General features: G+C 47.7%; 1 protein-coding gene across 4 annotated transcripts in view; it reads right to left on the bottom strand.

Annotated features, from left to right (window-relative positions):
• LOC122381743 (natural resistance-associated macrophage protein 2-like) overlaps positions 1–7,189 on the bottom strand; it is a 36,570-nt gene extending 29,381 nt beyond the window's left edge. Inside the window, exon 1 of one of the 4 annotated variants that reach the window (XM_043366298.1) lies at positions 7,001–7,189. The gene's annotated coding sequence lies outside the window, so the exon portion shown is untranslated. Of the gene's footprint in view, positions 1–3,027; positions 3,676–7,000 lie in introns of those variants that run through there. The other 3 variants (XM_043366296.1, XM_043366297.1, XM_043366295.1) reach the window with 3 other exon arrangements.
• Positions 7,190–13,989: the final 6,800 nt, after the last annotated feature.

Consider the following 13,989-nt stretch of genomic DNA (forward strand, 5'->3'; position numbering starts at 1 on the left):
CGGAATTTCGATATCGGTGACCTAAGGTCAGGTCAGGTCAGGTCAACTCTACATCTGACCTTTGATTCAAGTCGGATCTCGCTGCACAATCCGCATTTTCGGGTCAGGTCAGGTTACTTATCTTGTCAAAAGTGTCAAAAGTGAGCCTCTGCACGGCCCTAAAATGTCGCAACTTCGCAACGCCCCCTCGGTACCAGGGATCGTTCGCAGGGAGATGAAACTTACAGGACAGGACTTAGCAACATCCCCAGTTCTCACATGTATGTATACCTCAGATTTCGCATATACCTAGGTCAACTGAGGTCAGGTCGGTCACGTAACCTCATCATTATGTCAATGGCGGAAAATAGAAACTGTTATTTGAGGGACAGAAACGAGCTAAGACTATTTAAAACAATACACATAGCATCCGCGCCGTGGGGGGGGGGGGGGCATCTTCACGCCCCCCCCCCTCATGTTTTTCGCAAATATCTCAAAAACAGCGGCGCTGCGAGCCACCGTTTTTGATACACCCGTTCATACATCTTTTCCGCACATGTCGTAAAAATTTCAGACCCGATTCGTTCAAGGTCAGGTCACCAGGTCATGTCCAGTGACCTTACCTCAGAAAAAGTTCAAAGAATCGTTGTAACTACACCGAATAAACGTTCACTTTGAAACTTTCAGCGACTGATAAGAGTAACAGTATGTATAAAATGTATATCTTGGATTTTCTTTTTATACCTGAGACCTGAGGTCAGGTCAATTTGGCGACCTCTCCATTATAAGTCAATGGGAGAAAAATTGATATGCGCCTCTTTTGGACGAATGTTGTTCTAAACCCTCTAAAACATCGGTTCATGGGTGAATATGACACACTGGTTCGGTAAATTGTACCTCTGACCCCTCCGTGTGCCCCTGAGGTCATCTCAGGCCATGCAAGGTCACCAGGAGACAGGAGTTTCTTTTTTACTATAACTTTTGATAGAGACGTGCTCGAGCGGTGAAAACACGTCAGATATATACGGATAGATAAATATGCAGCATGACCCTTTCCGGTCATCATGACCTTCACCTCAGGTCAGATTTCAAAATTACCTTTCAAGGTAAACTTATAGTCAAGTCGACGCGTCTTGACGAGAGAAACACGATGCTGGCAAAAGTAATGTCGTGGCTCTCTTGAGTTAAGAGCTATTACCGAAAAAAACATTGTTAATCAAAACAGCTATTTTTAGTTTTTGCCCTCTGGAGGCTAAACCGTTGACCTGAGGTCAAATCTGAGGATGTGTAGGCAAAAGAGCATTGAAAGAGCTATCAGATGTGCTTTTTGTAGCTCAATTGGTTCCCGAGTTAGCCGTCGGGCATTTAAAAAATTGTTAAAAAATGAAATAGACAAGATTTGACATTTGGTGACATCTGGTGACCTGACCTAAGAAACAGCCAAAATATTTCAGACTTTACTTTTGACGCTCTTTCGATTGCCGCTTACCGCGTGTCGCTACGAGGCCCAGGAGCAGTTAGACGGGGGGGGGGGGGTTAAAACGCCCCCCCCCCCTGCCCAGCACGACACGGAAAACTCCTGCCACCAGCAGTCAGCACGGCGCGGGTTAAGATTCGATGCTTAATTAATTTTTGCATTGTTGAGCTTACGTAAGTTATAATAATATATGACTCACTAAGGTCATCGGAATTGTTCGTCAATAACTCCCGAACAAGTTGAGCTAGCGATTCAGGAAGGTTACAATTGGACTCAGGAATACCTGCCAAATCGAATTATCATACATAATTACCTCATTCGACCAGCTTCGTGACATCTGAGCGGCTTTGACTTGACCTTGACCTGAGGTCAACCCCCTAAGTTGACTCAACCCAAAAATAAAGTAGGCATATCATTCGACGCGCATCACTTGACGAACACGAACAATAGTGCCTAAATCGCGGCACTGAAGTCTGAGACCATTTTTATCTCCTTACTCCTTCCATTGCCACCTGCTTAGTACCTACCGCTTAGTACCGACGCCTTGGTACCGAGCAAGAAAGGACGTGACTACTAGTCAAGAGAACGACTACAGTGAAGTTGGACGCTTGGGTCGCAAGGCTACGCGTCCTATTCCAACAACAACAACAACAACAACGAGACCATTTTTGAAGACGTTATTCGCCAACAACTGAACCTTACATTGGAACGCCTGACCTGAGCTCAACCGGTCAGCCGGTGGACCAGGTCACCAGTTATTAAAATCGGGTACTACAGTCGTTGCGTCTCGTAACGGCGCACATTCAGAGGCGGATCCAGCTCAGAGGTTTGGGGGGGGGGGGGCAAACCATAAAAATTTATCGATTCTTTCCATGCATCGTCCATAGGCGTAATGTTAAAATCATGCCGTTTGGGGGGGGGGGGCAAATGCCCATTTTGCCCCCCCCCCTGGATCCGCCACTGCGCACATTCCGTTTTTACGCGAGGCTCCTTAGTCTTTCTCAAAAAGGGGCGAAACGACGAGAATGGGGGGGGGGGCTCCCCAGTCCACCCACACCCACCCCGGGGATTTAGAAAGCATTAAAGGTAGGGAATGAAATGAAAGGGAAAGCATTACTGTAGGGAATAGGGATACTTTATGCACAAATATGGCATGAAATGTAGGCATGGAAACCAGGTTTTCATTATGTCCCGCGATCGACATACGCTGTCGCTGTGCCTGTGGGCCCGGTGATTCGGTTCAGGTTCCAGAGCCTTTGTCGTTCATACAATGGCGCATTATTAAATTGTCGCCATGGTTTAGCTGGGCACTGAAGTGTGTACAAACAATTTGACATGGCTATTGGTCAAGGTATGTCCATACAAGTTCAGCTTGTTTGCCTAGCCAATAAGTAAACAAGTTCTTGCATTGCGTAACGGCGCCCGCGATTCAGAATCAGATTATATTCATGATTCATAGCTGCTTACCCATCTACATTGACATGAAGAGCATTACAGCATCAGAAAAGTGCGCTGTTTTGACAAGGGAAGCAGTGAAATCGTCGGGCATTCACCCCAGAAGAACAACATACCTGGTATGAAGTCCCTTCTTCTTCCTTCTCTTGCAGCCTCTGCTCACTCCGGTTTGACGCCTCGCGCCGGTTCAGACTTAAGTTCAAAGGTCACACGAACTAAAAACAACACAGCGCAGTCCCATCCACACAAACACCCCCCGCGCCACACCACCGCCAGCGCCGCTCACCGACTGACTGCCGGCGGCATCTCATCACTCAGCCGCCGCTGGCCCGACGCGCCGCGCGCTGGCCCGCTCGCCCGGCTGGGTCGGCGACTCGGCACGGCGTGTCTCCGTGCTACAAGGGCACACGGTCCGCCTCGCCCCCTCCCTCTCCTCCCCCAGCTGCGCCCAAGGCCCTATAAGCTGCGCCCAGCTGTCAAAGTAGAGCAGCAGTTTTATTAATTGTGGAATCCGGAACAAGCCCGGGCAAATTTGTAGGCATGTTGATGTAGGTGGTCCAGTTTGCGCCCCTCATCCCTTATTATCCCTGTCTCAGTCTGGGTCCTAGGGTTGCCAAAGGGCCTACCAGCGACAGTTTACTGGGCGTGGTGGGAGAGCGTCATTTATTGGACGCCACCAAGCCACCTGCCAAATCCCAGTGACAGCTGAACGAGGGACAACTGAACCAGTGGAGAACTGCTGAACCAGTAGCAAGCAGGGGGCTGTCATCCCGAGCTTTCCTATGTGCCGAGCGCCCGACTGTTTAACATTACCCGTGACGTCACCGGGGCGTACACTTGTCAGCTGGCCTTCCCCGCAAGTTTGGCCCTGAATACGATTTTGAGGGTCACGGTTGTAAACAAGTTCCTTTCCGGAAACGTTCCGGAAACGCTGGAAACGTTCTCATCCTTTTACTTTCCAGAAATTGCTTCATTACTACTTTGCGCCTAAAATCACTAACCCTCGCCGGCACAGGGAGTTGAGTTGATGCAATCCCCCTAAGGTTTTTCGCGAATAACTCGCATAAAAAGCGGCTGATCGTGACGAAACTTTCAGTACCTTCGCATTGATCAATTGTACACCTACCCTAAATATTTCATGACCCTGACCCAAATGACCTTTGACCTGTGACCTACTTTCCGAGACCATGTTTGGTCGGAATCGCGATTCGGCGTATGTCGGGCCGTCGGCTCGCATTAGCCGCGCGTTTGCAAGCTTTTCGTGGTTTCAAATGTTCAAACATGTGATTTGATGTTGCTCTTATGCATTAGGGTGGATGTCAAGGTCACCCAGGTCAGGTCAGGTCATTGACCTTTGGTGACCTCGGTTCACTTTTTCGAGTTTTACATGTTTCTAGGCTAGTTTTTGGAGCTGATTTCGAATTTAGTAACCATTTGAACATTTACGAAGTAGTTTTGGTGCCTTCGTAACATGTTACGAAGCTGTCAGAGGCGCGAGGGGGGGGGGGGTCGTACCAGCCCCCTGCCGTCAGAGGGCGCTGTACGATGAACGGCGACGCTGACTGGTCGGGAGGGCGATGCATGGTGATGAGGGTGCTATGCGTTGCAAAAGGCGCAGGCTGGTCAGGAGGGCGCTGAACGCGAAGATGTCGCCGACAGGCGAGGGCGCTGACAGGTCAGGATGGCACTGCACGGTGATAAGAGCTGCGACAGATCTGGAGAACGCTGTCCGTGAAGAGGGCGCCGACAAGGCAGCAGGGCGCTGTATGGTGGGGAGAGCGCCGACAGGTCAGGAGGGCGCCCATGGTGAGGAGGATGCTGTACGATGAGGACACTATACGAGTGAAGAGGGCGCTGACAGGTCAGGAGGACACTGTATAAAGAGGAGGGCGCGGACAAGGTGAGGAAGGCAATGTACGGTCAGGAGGGCGCCGACAGGTCAGGAGGGCCGTCTACGGTGAAAAGGACACCGACTTGTCAGGAGGGCGCTGAACGTAGCGGGAGCCGGTCTGGAGGGCTTTGTATGGTTAGGAGGCCGCTATACAGTGAGGAGGATGGCGACAGGTCAGGAGGGCACTGTACGGTGAAGAGGGCGCTATAATACGATAGGCGCTGCCAGGTCAGGAGGGCGCTGACAAGTGTGGAGGGCGAGACAGATCAGGAGGATGCTGTGTGATAATGTCCATGAGGGCGCTAACTGGTCTGCCCGGAGGGCGCCGAATGTGAAGAGGGTGCCGACAGGCCAGGAGAGCGCTGAAGGGCGAGAAGGGTGCCGACAGATGAGAAGGGCGCCGAGCAGACGGAAGGGCGCTGAAGGTGAGCCGAGGGCGCTAGATGGTCAGGTGATTGGGAGTGGATATCCGGCATTTCAGGATTGTGGGTGCATCTTCACCCACAAAGAGATATAAAATTGTAAATCTGGGCGCCAGTACCGCATGATGACGTCGCAATGGCTTACCGTCGAGGGCGACTAGAGTCTAGAGTGCTGGACACTGAAAAGGCGCCATCGGCGCACAGAATGATCGTGGAAGGCGCTGCATCCAGGGCGCCTTCGGCGCCTGGATGGCGTCTTTCCAGAGGGCGCCTGCTAGATTTGGGAGGGGCTAAAGCCCTAGTGTGCCCCTCCCCCTTGGCTGCGCCCCTGAGTCCTTTGTCTAGCGATTTTCGAAGCATGTATCGCGTCCGTAGGGGCCTTGGGAGCTGCCGGTGACCACAGGGGCCTTATAAGGACCCTGATGACTCGGGAGGGGACCCGTAGGCCGTATACGGCTTACGGGTCCCGAGTCATGTGGGCCATATCACCACAGGGCACCGCATCTTTTTCGAGATAAATGACCGTTCTTAAGCGTGTCGCATTTTCCTGAGCATGATCTGGCGTTTACAGCCTGACGGCCCCTCTCCTGTCCGGCTGACAGCTTACTGACAAGCCACCTGGCGATCGCCAACTCAACCCTAATTACGACGTTGTCCGATAGGTGGCGGGGTCATACAATCCCAGTCAGGACAAGGGATTCTCATTATTATTTTGCTATCATATTTTCCCCCTTTAACCCTATTAGTGGCAGGGGGGGGTTGTTTTTATCCACCCCTCAGGTTTTTCGGGAATATCTCCGAAACCGCTGAAGCTACGATGCTGAAATTTTCTGACTTTTCCTAAAACTAAATTGGGCACATTCCCTGAAAATTTCAAGTTCATAACTTTACCAGGGGCGGCTCCAGAGCACTGGGAATTGGGGGGGTCCTATTCGTGAAGCGAGTCATTTGGGCGAAGATCACGATGCTGCACCAGTTTTACGAACAGTGAATGAAAGGTATCATGTGATAACATATACAAAGTTATTGTGCATCCTCTTTTGACACGTTTTTGCTATAATAGGCGGATCCAGGCGTCCAAAAGGGGGGTTATTTTTTACCTCCCAACATAGGTGCCCTGACACCGCCTATGCATGACCAATACAATTTTAGTCGTTCTCTCATAAGAAAATTGTAACATAACAAGACCATTGCCACCCTTTTTAGAAACAGTACCAACAAAAACCTTATTTACTATACTTTTTGTGTACCCCCAATCTCAATGATCTGTATCCGCCTATGATTTTTGAAAATGCATATTTTTAGGATCCATGTGAATTCCTGGTTCATTCTCTATCGATCGGCAAAAGTTGCGTTAAGATTGGTTCAGAAACCTGGCCGTGATAAACAGTCTAAAATGTATCTGCAATTTGCCCGTTTTTACCCCCCTCTACCCCCCTATTGACATTTTTTAATTTTATTTTTTTTTTAGAAATGTAGATCTCGTTGAGCCACATCGAATGCCGTTTGAATTTTGAAAATCGGCCCGTTAGATCTCGAGATATCAAGGGGGGGTCGTAAACAGCCCCCCCTGCCACTAATATGGGGTAGCCAGGAGCCTGCCACTAATAGGGTTAAAAGTCATTTAAAAGCGCTATTGCACAAGTAATTTTTCGATTAGCAGCGATTCCAGCGGCCGCATCAGGGTCCGGATGGAGCCAGGGAGCGTAGGTATGCCCCGGTGACGTCACTGTAGTGTTGCAGATTTGTAACATTAGCGAGCCCGGACGATCTTACCTAACTTATACGGCCTTGGTAGCAAGGCTGTAGGGTAGGTAGTAGCCGCCTGTGCGCTTTGCGCACATATCAAGTATCAACAACAATAACAACAAAAGTACGACTTCATGGCAGCTGAAGCCTGAACCATTGACAAACGCAAGGCGCTAGATGCGCTAGATTCTAGGGATTCCACGAACCAGATGTAACGGAAGTTAGCCCACATTCAGCCCACATTCGGCCCAGCCCAGATTGGGGCTGCCAAATCTAGGGGAAAATCTAGAAATCTAGGGAAAAATCTAAAAACCGTTTTACGCCTAAACGGCTGGACGAAACTGAAAAATAAGACCACCATTTGAAAGATCTCTTCACCCCGGACCCAATGATATGGTTAAATACCGGATCAATTTAACCAAAAGCATGATTTAACCAGGATGAAAATTTTCGGTCAATGGGGCGGCCCCTACGATTTTCTTCAAAATCGGCATGGTGATACTACAGGCCGAGATGATCAATCTGGCTGAAGAAACCCCTATGGGCATTGAAATCTATGGGGTAAAAACGCCCTTGGAAAGATTTACCCACGCATTTCTGGCAAGTGTATCGCACGCATCCCCCCAATATGGGTATCATATGAAAGCCCATGAAAACCCAAACAAAATGGTGGGGTAAAATTTACCAATTACCCCATCCAGGGTAAAGTTTACCCAAGATGAAAATTTTCGGTCAATGGGGCGGCCCCTACGATTTTCTTCAAAATCGGCATGGTGATACTACAGGCCCAGATGACCAATCTGGCTGAAGAAACCCCTATGGGCATTGAAAACTATGGGGTAAAAACGCCCTTGGAAAGATTTACCCACGCATTTCTGGCCAAGTGTATCGCACGCATCCCCCCAATATGGGTATCATATGAAAGCCCATGAACACCCAAACAAAATGGTGGGGTAAAATTTACCCACTACCCCATCCAGGGTAAAGTTTACCCAAGATGAAAATTTTCGGTCAATGGGGCGGCCCCTACGATTTTCTTCAAAATCGGCATGGTAATACTACAGGCCGAGATGATCAATCTGGCTGAAGAAACCCCTATGGGCATTGAAATCTATGGGGTAAAAACGCCCTCGGAAAGTTTTACCCACGAATTTCCGGCAAGTGTATTGCACGGATCCCCCCAATATGGGTATCATATGAAAGCCCATGAAAACCCAAACAAAATGGTGGGGTAAAATTTACCCATTACCCCATCCAGGGTAAAGTTTACCCAAGATGAAAATTTTCGGTCAATGGGGCGGCCCCTACGATTTTCTTCAAAATCGGCATGGTGATACTATAGGCCGAGATGATCAATCTGGCTGAAGAAACCCCTATGGGCATTGAAATCTATGGGGTAAAAACGCCCTTGGAAAGTTTTACCCACGCATTTCTGGCAAGACTATCGCACGCATCCCCCCAATATGGGTATCTTATGAAAGCCCATGAAAACCCAAACAAAATGGTGGGGTAAAATTTACCCATTACCCCAACAAGGGTAAAGTTTACCCAAGATGAAAATTTTCGGTCAATGGGGCGGCCCCTACGATTTTCTTCAAAATCGGCATGGTAATACTACAGGCCGAGATGATCAATCTGGCTGAAGAAACCCCTATGGGCATTGAAATCTATGGGGTAAAAACGCCCTCGGAAAGTTTTACCCACGCATTTCCGGCAAGTGTATTGCACGGATCCCCCCAATATGGGTATCATATGAAAGCCCATGAAAACCCAAACAAAATGGTGGGGTAAAATTTACCCATTACCCCATCCAGGGTAAAGTTTACCCAAGATGAAAATTTTCGGTCAATGGGGCGGCCCCTACGATTTTCTTCAAAATCGGCATGGTGATACTACAGGCCCAGATGACCAATCTGTCTGAAGAAACCCCTATGGGCATTGAAATCTATGGGGTAAAAACGCCCTTGGAAAGTTTTACCCACGCATTTCTGGCAAGACTATCGCACGCATCCCCCAATATGGGTATCATATGAAAGCCCATGAAAACCCAAACAAAATGGTGGGGTAAAATTTACCCATTACCCCATCCAGGGTAAAGTTTACCCAAGATGAAAATTTTCGGTCAATGGGGCGGCCCCTACGATTTTCTTCAAAATAGGCATGGTCATACTACAGGCCCAGATGACCAATCTGGCTGAAGAAACCCCTATGGGCATTGAAATCTATGGGGAAAAAACGCCCTTGGAAAGTTTTACCCACGCATTTCTGGCAAGACTATCACACAAATCTCCCCAATATGGGTATCATATGAAAGCCCATGAAAACCCAAACAAAATGGTGGGGTCAAATTTACCCATTACCCCATCCAGGGTAAAGTTTACCCAAGATGAAAATTTTCGGTCAATGGGGCGGCCCCTACGATTTTCTTCAAAATCGGCATGGTGATACTACAGGCCCAGATGACCAATCTGGCTGAAGAAACCCCTATGGGCATTGAAATCTATGGGGTAAAAACGCCCTTGGAAAGTTTTACCCACGCATTTCTGGCAAGACTATCGCACGCATCCCCCCAATATGGGTATCATATGAGAGCCCATGAAAACCCAAACAAAATGGTGGGGTAAAATTTACCCATTACCCCAACCAGGGTAAAGTTTACCCAAGATGAAAATTTTCGGTCAATGGGGCGGCCCCTACGATTTTCTTCAAAATCGGCATGGTAATACTACAGGCCGAGATGATCAATCTGGCTGAAGAAACCCCTATGGGCATTGAAATCTATGGGGTAAAAACGCCCTCGGAAAGTTTTACCCACGCATTTCCGGCAAGTGTGTTGCACGGATCCCCCCAATATGGGTATCACATGAAAGCCCATGAAAACCCAAACAAAATGGTGGGGTAAAATTTACCCATTACCCCATCCAGGGTAAAGTTTACCCAAGATGAAAATTTTCGGTCAATGGGGCGGCCCCTACGATTTTCTTCAAAATCGGCATGGTGATACTACAGGCCCAGATGACCAATCTGGCTGAAGAAACCCCTATGGGCATTGAAATCTATGGGGTAAAAACGCCCTTGGAAAGTTTTACCCACGCATTTCTGGCAAGACTATCGCACGCATCCCCCAATATGGGTATCATATGAAAGCCCATGAAAACCCAAACAAAATGGTGGGGTAAAATTTACCCATTACCCCATCCAGGGTAAAGTTTACCCAAGATGAAAATTTTCGGTCAATGGGGCGGCCCCTACGATTTTCTTCAAAATCGGCATGGTGATACTACAGGCCCAGATGACCAATCTGGCTGAAGAAACCCCTATGGGCATTGAAATCTATGGGGAAAAAGCGCCCTTGGAAAGTTTTACCCACGCATTTCTGGCAAGACTATCACACAAATCCCCCCAATATGGGTATCATATGAAAGCCCATGAAAACCCAAACAAAATGGTGGGGTCAAATTTACCCATTACCCCATCCAGGGTAAAGTTTACCCAAGATGAAAATTTTCGGTCAATGGGGCGGCCCCTACGATTTTCTTCAAAATCGGCATGGTGATACTACAGGCCCAGATGACCAATCTGGCTGAAGAAACCCCTATGGGCATTGAAATCTATGGGGTAAAAACGCCCTTGGAAAGTTTTACCCACGCATTTCTGGCAAGACTATCGCACGCATCCCCCCAATATGGGTATCATATGAAAGCCCATGAAAACCCAAACAAATTGGTGGGGTAAAATTTACCCATTACCCCAACCAGGCTAAAGTTTACCCAAGATGAAAATGTTCGGTCAATGGGGCGGCCCCTACGATTTTCTTCAAAATCGGCATGGTAATACTACAGGCCGAGATGATCAATCTGGCTGAAGAAACCCCTATGGGCATTGAAATCTATGGGGTAAAAACGCCCTCGGAAAGTTTTACCCACGAATTTCCGGCAAGTGTATTGCACGGATCCCCCCAATATGGGTATCATATGAAAGCCCATGAAAACCCAAACAAAATGGTGGGGTAAAATTTACCCATTACCCCATCCAGGGTAAAGTTTACCCAAGATGAAAATTTTCGGTCAATGGGGCGGCCCCTACGATTTTCTTCAAAATCGGCATGGTGATACTACAGGCCCAGATGACCAATCTGGCTGAAGAAACCCCTATGGGCATTGAAATCTATGGGGTAAAAACGCCCTTGGAAAGTTTTACCCACGCATTTCTGGCAAGACTATCGCACGCTTCCCCCCAATATGGGTATCATATGAAAGCCCATGAAAACCCAAACAAAATGGTGGGGTAAAATTTACCCATTACCCCAACCAGGGTAAAGTTTACCCAAGATGAAAATTTTCGGTCAATGGGGCGGCCCCTACGATTTTCTTCAAAATCGGCATGGTAATACTACAGGCCGAGATGATCAATCTGGCTGAAGAAACCCCTATGGGCATTGAAATCTATGGGGTAAAAACGCCCTCGGAAAGTTTTACCCACGAATTTCCGGCAAGTGTATTGCACGGATCCCCCCAATATGGGTATCATATGAAACCCATGAAAACCCAAACAAAATGGTGGGGTAAAATTTACCCATTACCATTAAATTTGTTGACCGAAAATTTTCATCTTGGGTAAACTTTACCCTGGATGGGGTAATGGGTGCATTTTACCCCACAATTTTGTTTGGATTTTCATGGGCTTTCATATGATACCCATATTGGGGGGATGCGTGCAATACACTTGCCAGAAATGCGTGGGTAAAACTTTCCAGGGGCGTTTTTACCCCATAGATTTCAATGCCCATAGGGGTTTCTTCAGCCAGATTGATCATCTCGGCCTGTAGTATCACCATGCCGATTTTGAAGAAATTCGTAGGGGCCGCCCCATTGACCGAAAATTTTCATCTTGGGTAAACTTTACCCTGGATGGGGTAGTGGGTAAATTTTACCCAACTTTTTTGTTTGGGTTTTCATGGGCTTTCATATGATACACATATTGGGGGGGATGCGTGCGATACACTTGCCAGAAATGCGTGGGTAAAACTTTCCAAGGGCGTTTTTACCCCATAGATTTCAATGCCCATAGGGGTTTCTTCAGCCAGATTAATCATCTCGGCCTGTAGTATCACCATGCCGATTTTGAAGAAAATCGTAGGGGCCGCCCCATTGACCGAAAATTTTCATCTTGGGTAAACTTTACCCTGGATTGGGTAGTGGGTAAATTTTACCTCACCATTTTGTTTGGGTTTTCATGGGCTTTCATATGATACCCATATTGGGGGGATGCGTGCGATACACTTGCCAGAAATGCGTGGGTAAAACTTTCCAAGGGCGTTTTTACCCCATAGATTTCAATGCTCATAGGGGTTTCTTCAGCCAGATTGATCATCTCGGCCTGTAGTATCACCTTGCCGATTTTGAAGAAAATCGTAGGGGCCGCCCCATTGACCGAAAATTTTCATCTTGGGTAAACTTTACCCTGGATGGGGTAGTGGGTAAATTTTACCCCACAATTTTGTTTGGGTTTCCATGGGCTTTCATATGATACCCATATTGGGGGATGCGTGCAATACACTTGCCAGAAATGCGTGGGTAAAACATTCCAAGGGCGTTTTTACCCCATAGATTTCAATGCCCATAGGGGTTTCTTCAGCCAGATTGATCATCTCGGCCTGTAGTATCACCATGCCGATTTTGAAGAAAATCGTAGGGGCCGCCCCATTGACCGAAAATTTTCATCTTGGGTAAACTTTACCCGTGATGGGGTAATGGGTAAATTTTACCCCACCATTTTGTTTGGGTTTTCATGGGCTTTCATATGATACCCATATTGGGGGGATGCGTGCGATACACTTGCCAGAAATGCGTGGGTAAATCTTTCCAAGGGCGTTTTTACCCCATAGATTTCAATGCCCATAGGGGTTTCTTCAGCCAGATTGATCATCTCGGCCTGTAGTATCACCATGCCGATTTTGAAGAAAATCGTAGGGGCCGCCCTATTGACCGAAAATTTTCATCTTGGGTAAACTTTACCCTGGATGGGGTAATGGGTTAATTTTACCCCACTATTTTGTTTGGGTTTTCATGGGCTTTCATATGATACCCATATTGGGGGGATGCGTGCGTAGTCTTGCCAGCAATGCGTGGGTAAAACTTTCCAAGGGCGTTTTTACCCCATAGATTTCAATGCCCATAGGGGTTTCTTCAGCCAGATTGGTCATCTGGGCCTGTAGTATCACCATGCCGATTTTGAAGAAAATCGTAGGGGCCGCCCCATTGACCGAAAATTTTCATCTTGGGTAAACTTTACCCTGGATGGTGTAATGGGTAAATTTGACCCCACCATTTTGTTTGGGTTTTCATGGGCTTTCTTATGATACCCATATTGGGGGATTTGTGCGATAGTCTTGCCAGAAATGCGTGGGTAAAACTTTCCAAGGGCGTTAGGGCGTTTTTACCCCATAGATTTCAATGCCCATAGGGGTTTCTTCAGCCAGATTGGTCATCTGGGCCTGTAGTATCACCATGCCGATTTTGAAGAAAATCGTAGGGGCCGCCCCATTGACCGAAAATTTTCATCTTGGGTAAACTTTACCCTGGATGGGGTAATGGGTAAATTTTACCCCACCATTTTGTTTGGGTTTTCATGGGCTTTCATATGATACCCATATTGGGGGGATTTGTGTGATAGTCTTGCCAGAAATGCGTGGGTAAAACTTTCCAAGGGCGTTTTTACCCCATAGATTTCAATGCCCATAGGGGTTTCTTCAGCCAGATTGATCATCTCGGCCTATAGTATAACCATGCCGATTTTGAAGAAAATCGTAGGGGCCGCCCCATTGACCGAAAATTGTCATCTTGGGTAAACTTTACCCTGGATGGGGTAATGGGTAGATTTGACCCCACCATTTTGTTTGGGTTTTCATGGGCTTTCATATGATACCCATATTGGGGGGATGCGTGCGATAGTCTTGCCAGAAATGCGTGGGTAAAACTTTCCAAGGGCGTTTTTACCCCATAGATTTCAATGCC

The sequence above is a fragment of the Amphibalanus amphitrite genome, unplaced genomic scaffold, assembly GCF_019059575.1.
Source record: "Amphibalanus amphitrite isolate SeventyFive unplaced genomic scaffold, NRLGWU_Aamphi_draft 000126F_arrow, whole genome shotgun sequence".
Taxonomy (NCBI): Eukaryota; Metazoa; Arthropoda; class Thecostraca; order Balanomorpha; family Balanidae; genus Amphibalanus; species Amphibalanus amphitrite.